The sequence below is a fragment of the Nerophis ophidion genome, linkage group LG20, assembly GCF_033978795.1.
Source record: "Nerophis ophidion isolate RoL-2023_Sa linkage group LG20, RoL_Noph_v1.0, whole genome shotgun sequence".
NCBI lineage: Eukaryota > Metazoa > Chordata > Actinopteri > Syngnathiformes > Syngnathidae > Nerophis > Nerophis ophidion.
In genome coordinates, this window is record NC_084630.1 from 14800884 (window position 1) to 14820350 (window position 19467).

At 40.0% G+C, this 19467-nt stretch overlaps 2 long non-coding RNA genes across 2 annotated transcripts; one reads left to right on the forward strand and one right to left on the reverse strand.

Moving 5' to 3' along the window:
* Positions 1–1021: 1021 nt before the first annotated feature.
* On the forward strand, positions 1022–3016 carry LOC133538582 (uncharacterized). The gene is made up of 2 exons (XR_009803045.1): positions 1022–1919; positions 2751–3016. It is a non-coding gene; the product is annotated as an uncharacterized LOC133538582 (long non-coding RNA).
* Positions 3017–10245: 7229 nt separating this feature from the next.
* LOC133538583 (uncharacterized) lies at positions 10246–12239 on the reverse strand. The gene is made up of 2 exons (XR_009803046.1): positions 11343–12239; positions 10246–10511 (listed from the first exon to the last, which is right to left on the reverse strand). It is a non-coding gene; the product is annotated as an uncharacterized LOC133538583 (long non-coding RNA).
* Between the last annotated feature and the right edge of the window lie 7228 nt (positions 12240–19467).

A 19467-nucleotide genomic window follows, 5' to 3' on the forward strand; every position in this document is an offset into this window, starting at 1 on the left:
TTTAGTCAAAAGTGATTTATGACCCCCCATAAAACAATGATTTATGACCCTCAAGGTCAAAGGTCAATGATTTATGACCCCTCAAGGTCAAATGTTAATGATTTATGACCCCTCAAGTTCAAAGGTCAAAGTCAAAGATCAGGTTCAAAGGTCAGGTTCAAATGTCAAGGTCAAGTGGGTGTGGCTTACCCGGAAGAGGGTGGAGTTAAGACCTGCGGTGGGAGTGGTTAAACCAGGAAGAGGGTGGAGTTTTAAACAGAAAGAGGGCAGAGTTAAGACCTGCGGTGGGAGTGGTTAAACCAGGAAGAGGGTGGAGTTAAGACCTGACAGGGAACAGAGGAGGGTTCAGTTTTTTTAAGAAAGCAATGTCATCTGAGCAGCATGTGACCATATATTTGATAGTTTAAATGTTTACGATCGTTTGAAACAACTTCCAGATTTCGATGTATTGATGGCTGGGAATGTTACGTGTGGAGATGTGGACACGCACGCACTTCACACACACACACACACACACACACACACACACACACACACACACACACACACACACACACACACACACACACACACACAAACACACACACACACACACACACACACACACACACACACACACACACACACACACACACACACACACACACACACACATTCGTACGCACTGTTATTACCATGTTATTAGACATTGTCTTAGTCATTATTTGGAGCTTTATACGTTAGCGTAAAGACTTTGTTCGATTCGGTCATGATTAGTGAAACGCCTGTTTCGATTGATAAAAATAATAAAACTTACATTGACGCTCCGCAAAAAAGTCGAGTGTTTCTAAATCGTATTCAGTTTTCAGCTAAAAGAAAGAAGAGACGGAAGCCCTTTCTCGATATTTTCATCGTTATCTACCGTGGATTGGGAAGTTTTTGGTGGACACGCACACACACACGCACACACACACACGCACGCACGCACGCACGCACGCACGCACGCACGCACGCACGCACGCACGCACGCACACACACACACACACACACACACACACACACACACACACACACACACACACACACACACACACACACACACACACACACATTCGTACGCACTGAAACAACTTCCGTACCTCACGAAAACATATTTAAACAGATGGAAAAAACTATCGCAGAACACAGTGTCACGTAGCAACTGGTCTTTACGGTCGTTTGAATCAACAGGTCAGTTTGGGGGACAAAAGGAGGGTTCAGTTTTTACTGACTTCCCATCTGACAGTTTAAATGTTTATGACCGTTTGAATCAACAGGACACGCACGCACACACACACACACGCACGCACACACACACACACACACACATACACACACACACGCACACACACACACACACACACACACACACACACACCATTACCTCTGCTTTACCATGTTATTAGACATTGGTTTAACTCCATTTAAGCATTTAAACGTTAAAAGCATTGCACTTGTACGACGTTGTAATACTTTTTTTTTACCAGCCGATGACGACGAAGTGAAAGACGATGAACTTTGCTTAAACAGTCTTACAAAGTTGGAAGATGATTATCGAGGTGTGTTTAAACCTTCGAATTATTTAATATTGTGTGTATTCATTATTTTGTTTTATAGAGGATTTGCCGTAAGATCCTAACGCGATCGTTTTAACACAATCGCAGTCTGGTGAGTCAAATGATTCTCATTTTACAAGAAAAAAAACATGCGGTATACGATACATATATACATATATTTACTTACATCTCCGGCTCGCTGGTCTCCCTTAAAGCTGGCGGGTCCGTCAACGGCCGTTCCAGGCAGAGGAGAAGGCTTGATTGTGCCAAAGACTCCAGACATCGAATCCTTGCTCCGAGGGGAAATCATCGAAAACGACGGTGAATGTCCGACAGGCACCCGCTGTAAGTTTTTCTCGTTTTCTGTAAGCTTTTTTAAGATTCTCAGGAGCTTTAAAGAGCTCCTCTCATTCCAATGTCTTTCGCTCAAATGAATTTCGCGCCTAAGGGGAATGGGCGGGGACTGATTCCGGAGGTGGGCGGTTGTTTCCGCCAAGCAACCTTCTGGTTGAAATGGAGTGTGGATCAAGATGGATCCCTACTCTATATTCTTTTATTTAACCCAATGTTTTTTAAATACGTGTATAATGCTTTATATCCTATGTGTTGTGAATTCCATCCTACAATATCTTCCAAGGAACCCAAAGAAATGTTACCACACCTCCCGCTTTATTTATTCTATAGATTGCCTGAACTATTTCATAAACTAAATCTTGTCTTGTTTCTGATGCTATGTTTTTTATGCTCATCAATGCATTGTTGGACTGCGAGCACACAACTACTTTCCTTGCTTTGTTTTCCTCTATCCAGTTAACTGCCATATAAATTGCTACCAATTCCCCCGTAAAAACAGATAGTTTATCACTGATTATTTTATTTAATACTATGTTTCCTTGTGGGATAACTGCTACAGCTCTTACCTTTATTTTTTTTTTATATAGTTTTTGATGCATCCGTATATATCATATCTCAATCCATTTTTCTATCCGGTAACTATTTAAATTTCTATTCTTTAGTAATTGCATGTTTTCTTTTGGGTTATCAAACATCCACGGTGGTATTGCAGGCATTGGTACTGTAGGACTAACTTTAATATTGTCAATTTTAACTTTATTACATATGTCTCCTATAATCCACCCAAAACTATTCTTTTTTGTTTTCTCTTTTTCTTGGCAGATTGGTAACACTGGACAAGTCGGATATCCTTGCTTGGATCCTTTTAAAGTTGCCCGATAAACTGCTGAGAGTTGATCTCTCCTCTTGTCCAAAGGTTTTTCGTTCATTTTTACTTGTAATACTGGCACTAGGGTTGATGTAGTAGCTCCACAACATAACCTTAAAGCCTGTGACTGGATCCGGTCTATTTTCCCAAGTCATGTTTTTGAAGCAGATTGGTAAATAATGCATCCGTAATCAATAACAGATGGAATTAAAGTTATAAATATATACATGTATTGTTTTCAACGTTAACCTATCAGCCCCCCAATCATTACCCCTCAAAGCCCTCATTATATTTAACACCTTTTTACTTTTTCCCCTATTTTTTTATTTTCCGGAAGGAACACTCCTGAAGGAATAAATAAAGTACTATCTAATCTAATCTAATCAAATCTATTTTGCTGATGTGAGTTGACTAGTTCATATTTTTATCAAACCATATTCCTAAATATTTAAATACTTGTACCTCTTCTATATTTTCACCTTAGAGTTTTTATTTGGAGCTTGTTTGGTACTTTTGTCTTTGTAAAATGTATGACTTTTGTCTTTCCAACAGAGAATCTTAAACCTCAAGCCGTTCCCCAGTCTTGAACATTATTTACCACTTTGTTAGTTTTTTGATTATTTCTTTTGACTCTAAATAATATACTAGTCTTTCATTAATCTTTTTTTTTTTTCCATTACTTTTCCCCAAATTTATAATTTCCTGCCTCTTCCGGGTCTTACCCTGACTTGCATATTGGAATTGTTACCGCTAATTTTCCCCTCTGCCGGTCATTTTCCTTCTTCATATATCCTGTCATATCATTTCAAGACCACTTCTTTGACGATGCTACCTAAGTTTTTGATCATTTGATAACCCGCTAGGTCTTTCCCCGGTGACGTATTTTTAACCTTTTTCAAAATTCGAACCATTTCATTCAAAGAAAATGTCATATCCATAGTGTTGGTAAAGCTATTATCGTTGTCTTCCATCATTTCCCCAATATTTAAACTCATTGTTTTTTCTCTCTTTTGTTTTTCCACATTTCTCAAATTATCATTACTGTGCACTTTAACACATTTTTTTTGCTAAAGGTTCTGCTGTTTCTTTACCCGTGACTACATCTTCTTTAATAAATGTGGCACATCATCCTCTTTACCCTTCATTCCTATCTTTACGAATCGTTATATATCCTTTTATTATAAAGTTAAATTTTGGCTTCAGCCCTGTTTCTTGAATACAAATTATACGTGGTTTAGTTTTCATATTTTTAATATATCCCTTTAATTCATGTTCGGTTGCTATCAAACTTCTGGCATTCCACCGGACCATTAACAGGGTGTTGGAATGTGGTAACATGACTCCGTCACGTCTACTCTCCGTAGTACAGCTTGCACCCGGTACCAAGATAGTTCTTTCAACAACTTTGATGCTGCTTTGACAATTATTTTGATCTTCTCAGTCTTATTTTTACTTTCATTTTGTATCAAAGCTGAGTTGTGCTCTCTGGTTTATTTTGCAAATGAACCGACAGAACATGATCATGTACAAGACTCGCCTACCCACAATGCACTGCAACCCAACGCTCCTGGTCGGATGTTTTTTTCGGGGTTCATGGAGAGATGCGGTAAAGAGTGGTAGCCAAGACACACGGTCACACACGGTCACACACGGTCACACACGGTCACACACGGTCACACACGGTCACACTCGGCAATTATTTTGACCTGGGGAGCAGATATAGAGGAAAAAAAATTTGTCTGGGGGGCCGGGATATCTGATTTTCAGGTACAAAAAACTTCACAATGACACAAAATAAACACAACAGTTAAACCTCACACTAAAAAACAAGACATTGACTTGTACGTTCAAAAGACAGAATAGAACAAGTCAAGACATGCAATGCCATCTACAAAATGTTATGTAAATGTTAGTCATTACACACGCGGCTATGGTTTTGATGTATTTGTTACAGACATGTTTACGTCAAGTAACATCACATGGTTCCATTTGCACCTTTCAACAAATCTGAAAAGGAATATTAAGAAGTAAAACTTATATTTAATCCTACCTCTTCTCCGAGCACACGGTGACCGTACATACGGGTCGAAAAATGTTGACCTAATTCAGCATTTCTCAAAGTGTGGGGAATAGAGACATGACAGGTGGGGCGCGAGGAAAGGGAGGAAATTTTTTATTTTTGATTTTTTTTTTACTATGCTTTCATTTTCTATACACACTGTAAATCACTTTGTGATTCTGTCTGTGAAATCCGCCGTATAAATAAATGTAAATTACTTATTTTTCCTGTAGGCTTTAAATTTCTCGGCAGGAGCGAAAGTTTGACAGACATAGCAACAGTAACTTTTGCAGGCAGGGCTAAGAGGAACAAACTTTCGCGCGGATGGGTAGCAGGCTAATGTGCGGACCACAATTACACAAAATGGATACATTTGCAACTCGCACCTCAAAGGTCTGCGGAGAAACAAAAATATGACGGGTCTAATCAAACAAAAAGTCAACCTAAAAGAAAATATGGCGAAGGGTATCTTGCTCTTGGATTCACGGCAGCGGAGGTGGGGGCAGAGGAGAGACCCCTGTGTGTTCTTTGTCTAAAACGGCTAGCAGCAGACAGCCTGAGACCCAACAAAGCAAAGAGACAACTCGAGACCACACATGATGTCCAATAAATTGTTTTGTTGGGGCGATGGGGGTAGGTGGGCCTTGAGTGTAAAGTGGTGATGACAGAAAAAAAAAAGTTTGAGAAGCCCTGACCTAATTGTACGGATCTCACTTTAAACGGCAAACCGATCATTTAAATGTTTTCACTTTGAATATGAAACGAGGAGTAAAATGTACAATATTATCAATTATTTCACAAGGACATGTTTTAAGGATATTGTACAGTATCATTAAATCTAAAATGAATGTGATCACTTTCAGGATCATTTTATTTTTAGCCAGTAAACAACTGTTATGTACTTTTGAATCGGGTTTTCAAAAAAAAAAAAAGGGAGGGACAATCAAGGATCAACAATGGCACGACTTTCACTAACTTGCGTGAGGTCAAAAGACAAGAGATTTTAGACCAATGCTGCTTTGGATCTGTTCCTGCTAAACTAGTAAGTGACTTTCAATGCTCAAATCAGAATAATAATACTAATTTTAGCTACTGGAAATTTGTGTGGTAGCAATAAATACCCACCAGCGCGATACTTTGCAGTTCCACACTGACCAACCACGCAACAAACTCAAAAGAACTGTACAAGGAAAAACAATGCAGTGACTTCAAACTGCAAATATAAGGTTTGAGTAAAATATGTAGGTTGGTGTGAATGTTGTCCGTCTATGTTGACCCTGCAATGAGGGGGCGACTTGTCCAGGGTGTACACCTCCTTCCACCCGATTGTAGCTGAGATAGGCGCCAGCGACCCCCACGTCCCCAAAAGGGAATAAGTGGTAGAAAACGAATGTAGGTTCCTACTGTGGAAAGTTCAGTAATACAGAATCATTGTGGCATTATCGTGTCAGTTGGACGCTATATGCGCTAGTCCTCATGGTAAATGTGGTTTTCCTTTTGGGAAAACGCCATCGCTTTGGTTCACTGGTGCGGCCAATATAAACCAAAACTGAAAATTCTTAAGTGGGGCTTTAAGTAGAGTTTATAAATCTTGTATCTGTGCCACATATAGCCTTATTTCAGTGTCAACAGTCTCCAGCTTACTTGCTACACATGTTTTGGCTCTGCCCATCCCTGTGCAGTTATTGGACCGACATTTTTAATACTTTGTCTGATGTTGTAATTACCTACTAGGCCTTCTTTGCCTTTATTTGTTGTTGTATCTTTATGTTAGCAATTGGGACTTTTTGAATGAAATTGTCTGTGGCTCCATGTTAACGAAGTTGCCTGTACTATTTGACTGATGCATTTTATTGATTGATTTATTAGCAGTAATTGCACAAAGGCATTCTTCTTCTTTTAGTTTTCTGACAGCACGTAGGCGTTCGCATCAACTTTCGTCTTTTTAACAAATGGGTAAAGGGGGAATGATGTATGCCGTAAAACTAGTTGGCACATTTAATATTTAATAATAATGAATATTGTAAAATTCTATAATTTTTGTTATTTAAAGGGGAAAACCCGATTCAAAAGTACATAACAGTTGTTTACTGGCTAAAAATAAAATGATCCTGAAAGTGATCACATTCATTTTAGATTTAATGATACTGTACAATATCCTTAAAACATGTCCTTGTGAAATAATTGATAATATTGTACATTTTACTCCTCGTTTCATATTCAAAGTGAAAACATTTAAATGATCGGTTTGCCGTTTAAAGTGAGATCCGTACAATTAGGTCAGGGCTTCTCAAACTTTTTTTTTTCTGTCATCACCACTTTACACTCAAGGCCCACCTACCCCCATCGCCCCAACAAAACAATTTATTGGACATCATGTGTGGTCTCGAGTTGTCTCTTTGCTTTGTTGGGTCTCAGGCTGTCTGCTGCTAGCCGTTTTAGACAAAGAACACACAGGGGTCTCTCCTCTGCCCCCACCTCCGCTGCCGTGAATCCAAGAGCAAGATACCCTTCGCCATATTTTCTTTTAGGTTGACTTTTTGTTTGATTAGACCCGTCATATTTTTGTTTCTCCGCAGACCTTTGAGGTGCGAGTTGCAAATGTATCCATTTTGTGTAATTGTGGTCCGCACATTAGCCTGCTACCCATCCGCGCGAAAGTTTGTTCCTCTTAGCCCTGCCTGCAAAAGTTACTGTTGCTATGTCTGTCAAACTTTCGCTCCTGCCGAGAAATTTAAAGCCTACAGGAAAAATAAGTAATTTACATTTATTTATACGGCGGATTTCACAGACAGAATCACAAAGTGATTTACAGTGTGTATAGAAAATGAAAGCATAGTAAAAAAAAAATCAAAAATAAAAAATTTCCTCCCTTTCCTCGCGCCCCACCTGTCATGTCTCTATTCCCCACACTTTGAGAAATGCTGAATTAGGTCAACATTTTTCGACCCGTATGTACGGTCACCGTGTGCTCGGAGAAGAGGTAGGATTAAATATAAGTTTTACTTCTTAATATTCCTTTTCAGATTTGTTGAAAGGTGCAAATGGAACCATGTGATGTTACTTGACGTAAACATGTCTGTAACAAATACATCAAAACCATAGCTGCGTGTGTAATGACTAACATTTACATAACATTTTGTAGATGGCATTGCATGTCTTGACTTGTTCTATTCTGTCTTTTGAACGTACAAGTCAATGTCTTGTTTTTTAGTGTGAGGTTTAACTGTTGTGTTTATTTTGTGTCATTGTGAAGTTTTTTGTACCTGAAAATCAGATATCCCGGCCCCCCAGACAAATTTTTTTTCCTCTATATCTGCTCCCCAGGTCAAAATAATTGCCGAGTGTGACCGTGTGTGACCGTGTGTGACCGTGTGTGACCGTGTGTGACCGTGTGTGACCGTGTGTCTTGGCTACCACTCTTTACCGCATCTCTCCATGAACCCCGAAAAAAACATCCGACCAGGAGCGTTGGGTTGCAGTGCATTGTGGGTAGGCGAGTCTTGTACATGATCATGTTCTGTCGGTTCATTTGCAAAATAAACCAGAGAGCACAACTCAGCTTTGATACAAAATGAAAGTAAAAATAAGACTGAGAAGATCAAAATAATTGTCAAAGCAGCATCAAAGTTGTTGAAAGAACTATCTTGGTACCGGGTGCAAGCTGTACTACGGAGAGTAGACGTGACGGAGTCATGTTACCACATTCCAACACCCTGTTAATGGTCCGGTGGAATGCCAGAAGTTTGATAGCAACCGAACATGAATTAAAGGGATATATTAAAAATATGAAAACTAAACCACGTATAATTTGTATTCAAGAAACAGGGCTGAAGCCAAAATTTAACTTTATAATAAAAGGATATATAACGATTCGTAAAGATAGGAATGAAGGGTAAAGAGGATGATGTGCCACATTTATTAAAGAAGATGTAGTCACGGGTAAAGAAACAGCAGAACCTTTAGCAAAAAAAATGTGTTAAAGTGCACAGTAATGATAATTTGAGAAATGTGGAAAAACAAAAGAGAGAAAAAACAATGAGTTTAAATATATTGCAGTGCATTGTGGGTAGGCGAGTCTTGTACATGATCATGTTCTGTCGGTTCATTTGCAAAATAAACCAGAGAGCACAACTCAGCTTTGATACAAAATGAAAGTAAAAATAAGACTGAGAAGATCAAAATAATTGTCAAAGCAGCATCAAAGTTGTTGAAAGAACTATCTTGGTACCGGGTGCAAGCTGTACTACGGAGAGTAGACGTGACGGAGTCATGTTACCACATTCCAACACCCTGTTAATGGTCCGGTGGAATGCCAGAAGTTTGATAGCAACCGAACATGAATTAAAGGGATATATTAAAAATATGAAAACTAAACCACGTATAATTTGTATTCAAGAAACAGGGCTGAAGCCAAAATTTAACTTTATAATAAAAGGATATATAACGATTCGTAAAGATAGGAATGAAGGGTAAAGAGGATGATGTGCCACATTTATTAAAGAAGATGTAGTCACGGGTAAAGAAACAGCAGAACCTTTAGCAAAAAAAATGTGTTAAAGTGCACAGTAATGATAATTTGAGAAATGTGGAAAAACAAAAGAGAGAAAAAACAATGAGTTTAAATATTGGGGAAATGATGGAAGACAACGATAATAGCTTTACCAACACTATGGATATGACATTTTCTTTGAATGAAATGGTTCGAATTTTGAAAAAGGTTAAAAATACGTCACCGGGGAAAGACCTAGCGGGTTATCAAATGATCAAAAACTTAGGTAGCATCGTCAAAGAAGTGGTCTTGAAATGATATGACAGGATATATGAAGAAGGAAAATGACCGGCAGAGGGGAAAATTAGCGGTAACAATTCCAATATGCAAGTCAGGGTAAGACCCGGAAGAGGCAGGAAATTATAAATTTGGGGAAAAGTAATGGAAAAAAAAAAAAGATTAATGAAAGACTAGTATATTATTTAGAGTCAAAAGAAATAATCAAAAAACTAACAAAGTGGTAAATAATGTTCAAGACTGGGGAACGGCTTGAGGTTTAAGATTCTCTGTTGGAAAGACAAAAGTCATACATTTTACAAAGACAAAAGTACCAAACAAGCTCCAAATAAAAACTCTAAGGTGAAAATATAGAAGAGGTACAAGTATTTAAATATTTAGGAATATGGTTTGATAAAAATATGAACTAGTCAACTCACATCAGCAAAATAGATTTGATTAGATTAGATTAGATAGTACTTTATTTATTCCTTCAGGAGTGTTCCTTCCGGAAAATAAAAAAATAGGGGAAAAAGTAAAAAGGTGTTAAATATAATGAGGGCTTTGAGGGGTAATGATTGGGGGGCTGATAGGTTAACGTTGAAAACAATACATGTATATATTTATAACTTTAATTCCATCTGTTATTGATTACGGATGCATTATTTACCAATCTGCTTCAAAAACATGACTTGGGAAAATAGACCGGATCCAGTCACAGGCTTTAAGGTTATGTTGTGGAGCTACTACATCAACCCTAGTGCCAGTATTACAAGTAAAAATGAACGAAAAACCTTTGGACAAGAGGAGAGATCAACTCTCAGCAGTTTATCGGGCAACTTTAAAAGGATCCAAGCAAGGATATCCGACTTGTCCAGTGTTACCAATCTGCCAAGAAAAAGAGAAAACAAAAAAGAATAGTTTTGGGTGGATTATAGGAGACATATGTAATAAAGTTAAAATTGACAATATTAAAGTTAGTCCTACGGTACCAATGCCTGCAATACCACCGTGGATGTTTGATAACCCAAAAGAAAACATGCAATTACTAAAGAATAGAAATTTAAATAGTTACCGGATAGAAAAATGGATTGAGATATGATATATACGGATGCATCAAAAACTATATAAAAAAAAAATAAAGGTAAGAGCTGTAGCAGTTATCCCACAAGGAAACATAGTATTAAATAAAATAATCAGTGATAAACTATCTGTTTTTACGGGGGAATTGGTAGCAATTTATATGGCAGTTAACTGGATAGAGGAAAACAAAGCAAGGAAAGTAGTTGTGTGCTCGCAGTCCAACAATGCATTGATGAGCATAAAAAACATAGCATCAGAAACAAGACAAGATTTAGTTTATGAAATAGTTCAGGCAATCTATAGAATAAATAAAGCGGGAGGTGTGGTAACATTTCTTTGGGTTCCTTGGAAGATATTGTAGGATGGAATTCACAACACATAGGATATAAAGCATTATACACGTATTTAAAAAACATTGGGTTAAATAAAAGAATATAGAGTAGGGATCCATCTTGATCCACACTCCATTTCAACCAGAAGGTTGCTTGGCGGAAACAACCGCCCACCTCCGGAATCAGTCCCCGCCCATTCCCCTTAGGCGCGAAATTCATTTGAGCGAAAGACATTGGAATGAGAGGAGCTCTTTAAAGCTCCTGAGAATCTTAAAAAAGCTTACAGAAAACGAGAAAAACTTACAGCGGGTGCCTGTCGGACATTCACCGTCGTTTTCGATGATTTCCCCTCGGAGCAAGGATTCGATGTCTGGAGTCTTTGGCACAATCAAGCCTTCTCCTCTGCCTGGAACGGCCGTTGACGGACCCGCCAGCTTTAAGGGAGACCAGCGAGCCGGAGATGTAAGTAAATATATGTATATATGTATCGTATACCGCATGTTTTTTTTCTTGTAAAATGAGAATCATTTGACTCACCAGACTGCGATTGTGTTAAAACGATCGCGTTAGGATCTTACGGCAAATCCTCTATAAAACAAAATAATGAATACACACAATATTAAATAATTCGAAGGTTTAAACACACCTCGATAATCATCTTCCAACTTTGTAAGACTGTTTAAGCAAAGTTCATCGTCTTTCACTTCGTCGTCATCGGCTGGTAAAAAAAAAGTATTACAACGTCGTACAAGTGCAATGCTTTTAACGTTTAAATGCTTAAATGGAGTTAAACCAATGTCTAATAACATGGTAAAGCAGAGGTAATGGTGTGTGTGTGTGTGTGTGTGTGTGTGTGTGTGCGTGTGTGTGTGTATGTGTGTGTGTGTGTGTGTGTGCGTGCGTGTGTGTGTGTGTGCGTGCGTGTCCTGTTGATTCAAACGGTCATAAACATTTAAACTGTCAGATGGGAAGTCAGTAAAAACTGAACCCTCCTTTTGTCCCCCAAACTGACCTGTTGATTCAAACGACCGTAAAGACCAGTTGCTACGTGACACTGTGTTCTGCGATAGTTTTTTCCATCTGTTTAAATATGTTTTCGTGAGGTACGGAAGTTGTTTCAGTGCGTACGAATGTGTGTGTGTGTGTGTGTGTGTGTGTGTGTGTGTGTGTGTGTGTGTGTGTGTGTGTGTGTGTGTGTGTGTGTGTGTGTGTGTGTGTGTGTGTGTGCGTGCGTGCGTGCGTGCGTGCGTGCGTGCGTGCGTGCGTGCGTGCGTGCGTGCGTGCGTGTGTGTGTGTGCGTGTGTGTGTGCGTGTCCACCAAAAACTTCCCAATCCACGGTAGATAACGATGAAAATATCGAGAAAGGGCTTCCGTCTCTTCTTTCTTTTAGCTGAAAACTGAATACGATTTAGAAACACTCGACTTTTTTGCGGAGCGTCAATGTAAGTTTTATTATTTTTATCAATCGAAACAGGCGTTTCACTAATCATGACCGAATCGAACAAAGTCTTTACGCTAACGTATAAAGCTCCAAATAATGACTAAGACAATGTCTAATAACATGGTAATAACAGTGCGTACGAATGTGTGTGTGTGTGTGTGTGTGTGTGTGTGTGTGTGTGTGTGTGTGTGTGTGTGTGTGTGTGTGTGTGTGTGTGTTTGTGTGTGTGTGTGTGTGTGTGTGTGTGTGTGTGTGTGTGTGTGTGTGTGTGTGTGTGTGTGTGTGTGTGTGTGTGAAGTGCGTGCGTGTCCACATCTCCACACGTAACATTCCCAGCCATCAATACATCGAAATCTGGAAGTTGTTTCAAACGATCGTAAACATTTAAACTATCAAATATATGGTCACATGCTGCTCAGATGACATTGCTTTCTTAAAAAAACTGAACCCTCCTCTGTTCCCTGTCAGGTCTTAACTCCACCCTCTTCCTGGTTTAACCACTCCCACCGCAGGTCTTAACTCCACCCTCTTCCGGGTAAGCCACACCCACTTGACCTTGACATTTGAACCTGACCTTTGAACCTGATCTTTGACTTTGACCTTTGAACTTGAGGGGTCATAAATCATTAACATTTGACCTTGAGGGGTCATAAATCATTGACCTTTGACCTTGAGGGTCATAAATCATTGTTTTATGGGGGGTCATAAATCACTTTTGACTAAAGGTAGGGACTTAACTTCTCTTATGTGTGTTAAACATGCTTGTATTATCATTACACACTATTAACTTGTTAACAAAAATGTCTCTTTCATAAATAAATAAACATAAATTATAAATAGGAATGAGGTAGATCTCCTCGACTTGGTCAATTGAAAAGTAGCTCACCTGCAGAAAAAGTGTGAGCGCCCCTGCCCTAGTGGATACGTCAACACGTGAACACAACAAAGGTAAGATTTTAACTAATTTAGTTAACAAAAGGGATCTATGAAACAAAAACACTGAAGCTAAGAAAAGGGAAACAAAAGACGCGAGCGTGAGAGCTAGGATACACAAAAAATACAAAGACTTGGCACGAAGGCACATAAATGTAAAAACAAAGATGATTAGCATGTGAGCTATAGATGACAAGATGGCTTAACGTATGAGCTAGCGAAAAACAATACATACCAGATGTAATGCGAACGTTGTACCGATCCGTTGTGGTGAAGAAGGACCTGAGCCGGAAGGCAAAGCTCTCAATTTACCGGTCGATCTACGTTCCCATCCTCACCTATGGTCATGAGCTTTGGGTAATGACCGAAAGGATAAGATCACGGGTACAAGCGGCCGAAATGAGTTTCCTCCGCCGTGTGGCGGGGCTCTCCCTTAGAGATAGGGTGAGAAGCTCTGCCATCCGGGAGGAACTCAAAGTAAAGCCGCTGCTCCTCCATATCGAGAGGAGCCAGATGAGATGGTTCGGGCATCTGGTCAGGATGCCACCCGAACGCCTCCCTAGGGAGGTGTTTAGGGCACGTCCAAGCGGTAGGAGGCTACGGGGAAGACCCAAGACACGTTGGGAAGACTATGTCTCCCGGCTGGCCTGGGAACGCCACGGGATCCCCCGGGAAGAGCTAGACGAAGTGGCTGGGGAGAGGGAAGTCTGGGTTTCCCTGCTTAGGCTGTTGCCCCCGCGACCAGACCTCGGATAAGCGGAAGATGATGGATGTAATGTTGCGTGAAAGCAAGCTATGAATCCACGAAGAAAGAACAGAAGGGGCAGGCTTATATAGTGAAGGTGATTAGAAAAACAGGTGTGCATGGACCGGGAGTAGCAGCTGAAACTAATAGGTAACCATGGTGATGGACTAAACGGGAAGTAAGCGGGACGGATGCAGAAAGAAAACACAGATGGAAAAATGATTTTTTTGTACATACAAATTGATGGATAATGTATTTGCTTTTAAAATTACAAGCATTTTATTCTAACAAAAAAACTTTTTCACCAAGGGCTGCACACTAAAAAGTCAAAGTATGCCCGGGCTGTTTTAATGGATTTTTATGTTGTAAAAAAAAAAGTTAGTAACAAACATTATATATGTTTAAATACTAAATTTAGTGTCAGTTTTGTTTTATAGGGGACAGCGTGTATTATTAATAATTACACGCTTAAATTTAAAAAAAAGAGAGAAAAGAATGTACTGAGGAAGAGCTCAAATTTGTATTCTAATAACTAATAATTGACCTGCTCGGTGGCCCTGAGACTGGTAGGTCATGAGTTCAAACCCCGGTGGAGTCATACCAAAGACTATAAAAATGGGACCCAAAACCTCCCTGCTTGGCACTCTGTCTGCATCAAGGGTTGGAATTGGGGGTTAAATTGACCTTGAAACCCCTGTTCTATTTCCATCCTGTCTTGCTGATTGTATTGTACCATATGATTATTTTTCGCATTTCATTTAAAAATGTTTCACTGCTATTTATTTTTGTCCAACAATGTGCTTCAACAAAACTAGAGTTGTGTCACGGCGCATGCACAATCCCACATGTCATCAGTTGCAAGCGCAGCCGGGCACCTCCGCTAGAAACACGACGGTACACGTCCCTGGGTCTGATGAGGGCAGAATGCATGAAGACCAGCGGTCCTGAAGATCCAGTGCCGGAACGTAGTTCACTCTTCGTAGTAAGCATCCTGTTTCTGGCTTCCCTCTGCGTATTAGCGCTCTTTGCGCTTTCAACGTGCCCGTGTCTTATAGGGCGGCATAGCTCGGTTGGTAGAGTGGCCGTGCCAGCAACTTGAGGGTTGCAGTTTTGATTCCCGCTTGTGCCATCCTAGTGACTGCCGTTGTGTCCTTGGGCAAGACACTTTACCCACCTGCTCCCAGTGACACCCACACTGGTTTAAATGTAACTTGGATATTGGGTTTCACTATGTAAAGCGCTTTGAGTCACTTGAGAAAAGCGCTATATAAATATAATTCACTTCACTTCACTTATGTCCTCTGTGTTCCCTGTAGTCTTCCCTCTGTTGCCCGTGATTGAGATGTGTGCCTCAACTTCCCACCGGATTTTGGACTTGCTACCTGTATCCTCGACCCCCGCTTGGACACGGACCCCGTTGTCTCTCTCCAGTCCCCGAACTCGCACTTGCCCATGTACTGCTTTCTCGCCTTACCCCTTTGGTATGACGAAAGATTCATTCAGCACGAACATACAAAAAACTCGGGTAACATTTAATTCTACACATCGTCTCGAACCAGTCACGTAGAGTAGCATACATACTCTAACCATTCATCAGTATCAATAAAACTTTTGAACTGATCCCTGCTGTGGTGTCGTCTCCTTCCCCCGCCGTACTTAACAGTATGCTCCCCCAGGACAAGCTGAGTGCCGCACTTTGGACACCCCTGTGTTAATATAGTGTTTTTTTGCAAAAGACATGCAATTGTATGCAGTAATTGCAATTTTACTGTCAAAATTGAAAGAACGAATATATTTATTTAGTATGCGAGATTAAGGGCTTTATTGATGCACATCATTTCCAGGCTTTTTGAAGAACACAGAAAATTATGTGGCGGGCCAAATCTGGCCATTGGGCTTTGATTAAATGTGACCTATGTGCAATATGATTAACGTTAATCAATGTTTATTGATATATAATAAAAATCACAGGGCGGAACAGGCCACAATGACATCCTTGGTTCAGAGCCCACATCAGGGCAAGGAAAAACTCAACCCAATGGGATGATATCGAGAAACTTTGGAGAGGACTGCAGACCCCAAATATAATTTGAAATGTGGACTCGTCAGACCACAGAACACTTTTCCACTTTGCATCAGTCCATCTTAGATGAGCTCGGGCCCGGCGTTTCCGGGTGTTGTTGATAAATGGGTGTGGCTTTGCATAGTAAAGTTTTAACTTGCACTTACAGATGTAGCGACCAACTGGAGTTACTGACAGTGGTTTTCTGAAGGTGTTCCTGAGCCCACGTGGTGATATCCTTTACACACTGATGTCGGTTTTTGATGCAGTACCACCTGAGGGGTCAAAGGTCTGTAATATCATCGCTTACGTGCAGTGATTTCTCCAGATTCTCTTAACCTTTTGTTGATTTTACGGACCTTAGATGGCAAAATCCCTAAATTCCTTGCAATAGCTCGTTGAGAAATGTTGTTCTAAAACTGTTCGACAATTTGCTTACAAAGTGGTGACCCTCGCCCCATCATTGTTTGTGAATTACTTATTATACCCAATCATGGCACCCACCTGTTCCCAATTAGCCTGCACACCTGTGGGATGTTCCAAATAAGTGTTTGGTGAGCATTCCTCAACGTTATCAGTATTTATTGCCACCTTTACCAACTTCTTTGTCACGTGTTGCTTGCATAAAATTCTAAAGTTAATGATTATTTGCAACAACAAAAAAAATGTTTATCAGTTTGAACATCAAATATGTTGTCTTTGTAGTGCATTCAACTGAATATGGGTTGAAAATGATTTGCAAATCATTGTATTCTATTTATATTTACATCTAACACCACAGGGTTTGTAATATATATTCTAATAATACATCTATGAGCAACAGCTTTTTTTTTATTATGTCATCCACTCTCACAAGAGCCTAGTATGAAAATTGCAGTGACGTAGGACAAACTTTTTTTTTAACTATAATTTGTCTTGCCTCATTGTGGGTGGATTTTTTTTTACGACTTACAATTAGGAAATAAACCTGGGAGCAGCAGGTGTTTGATTGCGTCAACCACTCTCTCATGGGGCCGGTATTAAAATTGCATGCTGCTCATACCTGTGGTCTTAGGTGGGCCAGCACCAACCTCCTTCATTGAGTGGGAGGTTGGAGCTGCAAGCCTGTGGTCGTACGCCGTTGCTTGATGTCTTCCGTTATTTCCGTCATAGACATACAGGACGCTCATTAAAGTGTGGCATTCAACGGGATTGTCGCCACATGCCGAAGCCAAACTTTATGACGCACACACACGCGCACACACATACACAAAACGTGTGTTCTGTAGAGATAAAGACGCAGGGAGGACAGAAGGAAGTGTGTAGTTCTGGTGGCCTTCATAGGTTGTTTTCCAATGCACTCATTCGTAAGAAATTACAATATGGGGTCCCAGTATGTCATAATATTGCTACACTATATTGCCAAAAGTATTTGGCCACCCATCCAAATGATGAGAATCAGGTGTCCTAAAATCAATCACTTAGGCATGGAGACGATTTCTACATTTGTGAAAAAATGGGCCGCTCTCAGTGATTTCCAGCGTGCAACTGTCATAGGATGGCACCTGTGCAACAAATCCAGTCGTGGAATTCCCTCGCTCCTAAATATTCTAAAATCGACTTTATTATAAGAAAATGAAAGAGTTTGGGAACAACAGCAAGTCAGCCACCAAGCGGTAGGACTCGTAAACTGACAGAGAGGGGTCAGCCGATGCCGAAGAGCATAGTGCAAAGACTTTCTGCACAGTCAGTTGCTACAGAGCTCCAAACTTCATGTGACCTACTAATTAGCCCACGTACAGTACGCGGAGAGCTTCATGGAATGGGTTTCCATGGCCAATCAGCAGCATCTAAGTCAGGGGTGTCCACACTTTTTCTGCAGGCGAGCTACTTTTCAATTGACCAGCTCGAGGGGATCTACCTCATTTATATATATCATTTATATTTATTTATTTATGAAAGAGACATTTTTGTAAACAAGTTAAATGTGTTTAATGATAATACAAGCATGTGTAACACATATAGATATCTTTCTTTCACAAAGACAAGAATATAAGTTGGTGTATTACCTGATTCTGATGACTTGCATTGATTGGAATCAGACAGTAATGATGATAACGCCCACATTTTCAAATGGAGGAGAAAAAAAGTTGTCCTTTCTGTACAATACCACATGAAAGTGGTTGGTTTTTGGCATCTAATTTATCCAGCTTCCATACACTTTACAAGAAAAACATTGGCGGCAAATTCCGTAGCTTGCTTGATTGACATTCACGGCACCCGAGGGTCTTGTGAGATGACGCTGGCTGCTGCCAGTTCATTATTATGAAAAAATGAAAGAGAGGAAGGCGAGAAACACTTTTTATTTCAACAGACTTTCGCGCCGTCCCTTCCGTCAAAACTCTAAAGGCCGATTGCACATTTCCTATCTTCACAATAAAAGCCCTGCTTCATGCTGCCTGCGCCAACAAAATAAGAGTCTCGGAAAGCTGGCGTGCACAAGTGATGTGCACGCCAGCTTTCTGAGGGAATGCTTGTGCACGCCAGTTTTCCGAGACTCTTATTTAGTTAGCGCAGGCAGCATGAAGCAGGGCTTTTATTGTGAAGATAGGAAATGTGCAGTCGGCCTTTAGAGTTTTGACGTAAGATACGGCGCGAGAGTCTGTTGAAATAATAAGTGTTTCTCGCCTTCCTCTCGGTCATATTTTAATAATAATGATCTTGCAGCAGCCAGCGTCATCTCACAAGACCCTCCGGTACCGTGAATGTCATTTAAGTGACGTCTTGGTGAAGATTGATGATCACTAATTTTTAGGTCTATTTTTTTTAAAAGCCTGGCTGGAGATCAACTGACACACCCCCCGCGGTCGACTGGTAGCTCGCGATAGACGTAATGGGCACCCCTGATCTAAGTCATACATCACCAAGTTGAACGCAAAGCGTGGGATGCAGTGGTGTAAAGCACGTCGCCACTGGACTCTAGCGCAGTGGATGCACCCCCTGTGAACATTTTTTTAATTCAAGTATCCCCTAATCAGAGCAAAGCATTTTTGGTTGAAAAAAAGAGATAAAGAAGTAAAATACAGCATTATGTCATTAGTTTCTGATGTATTAAATTGTATAACAGTGCAAAATATTGCTCATTTGAAGTGGTCTTTCTTGAACTATTTGGAAAGAAAGATATAAAAATAACTAAAAACTTGTTGAAAAATAAACAAGTGATTCAATTATAAATAAAGATTTCTACACATAGAAGTAATCATCAACT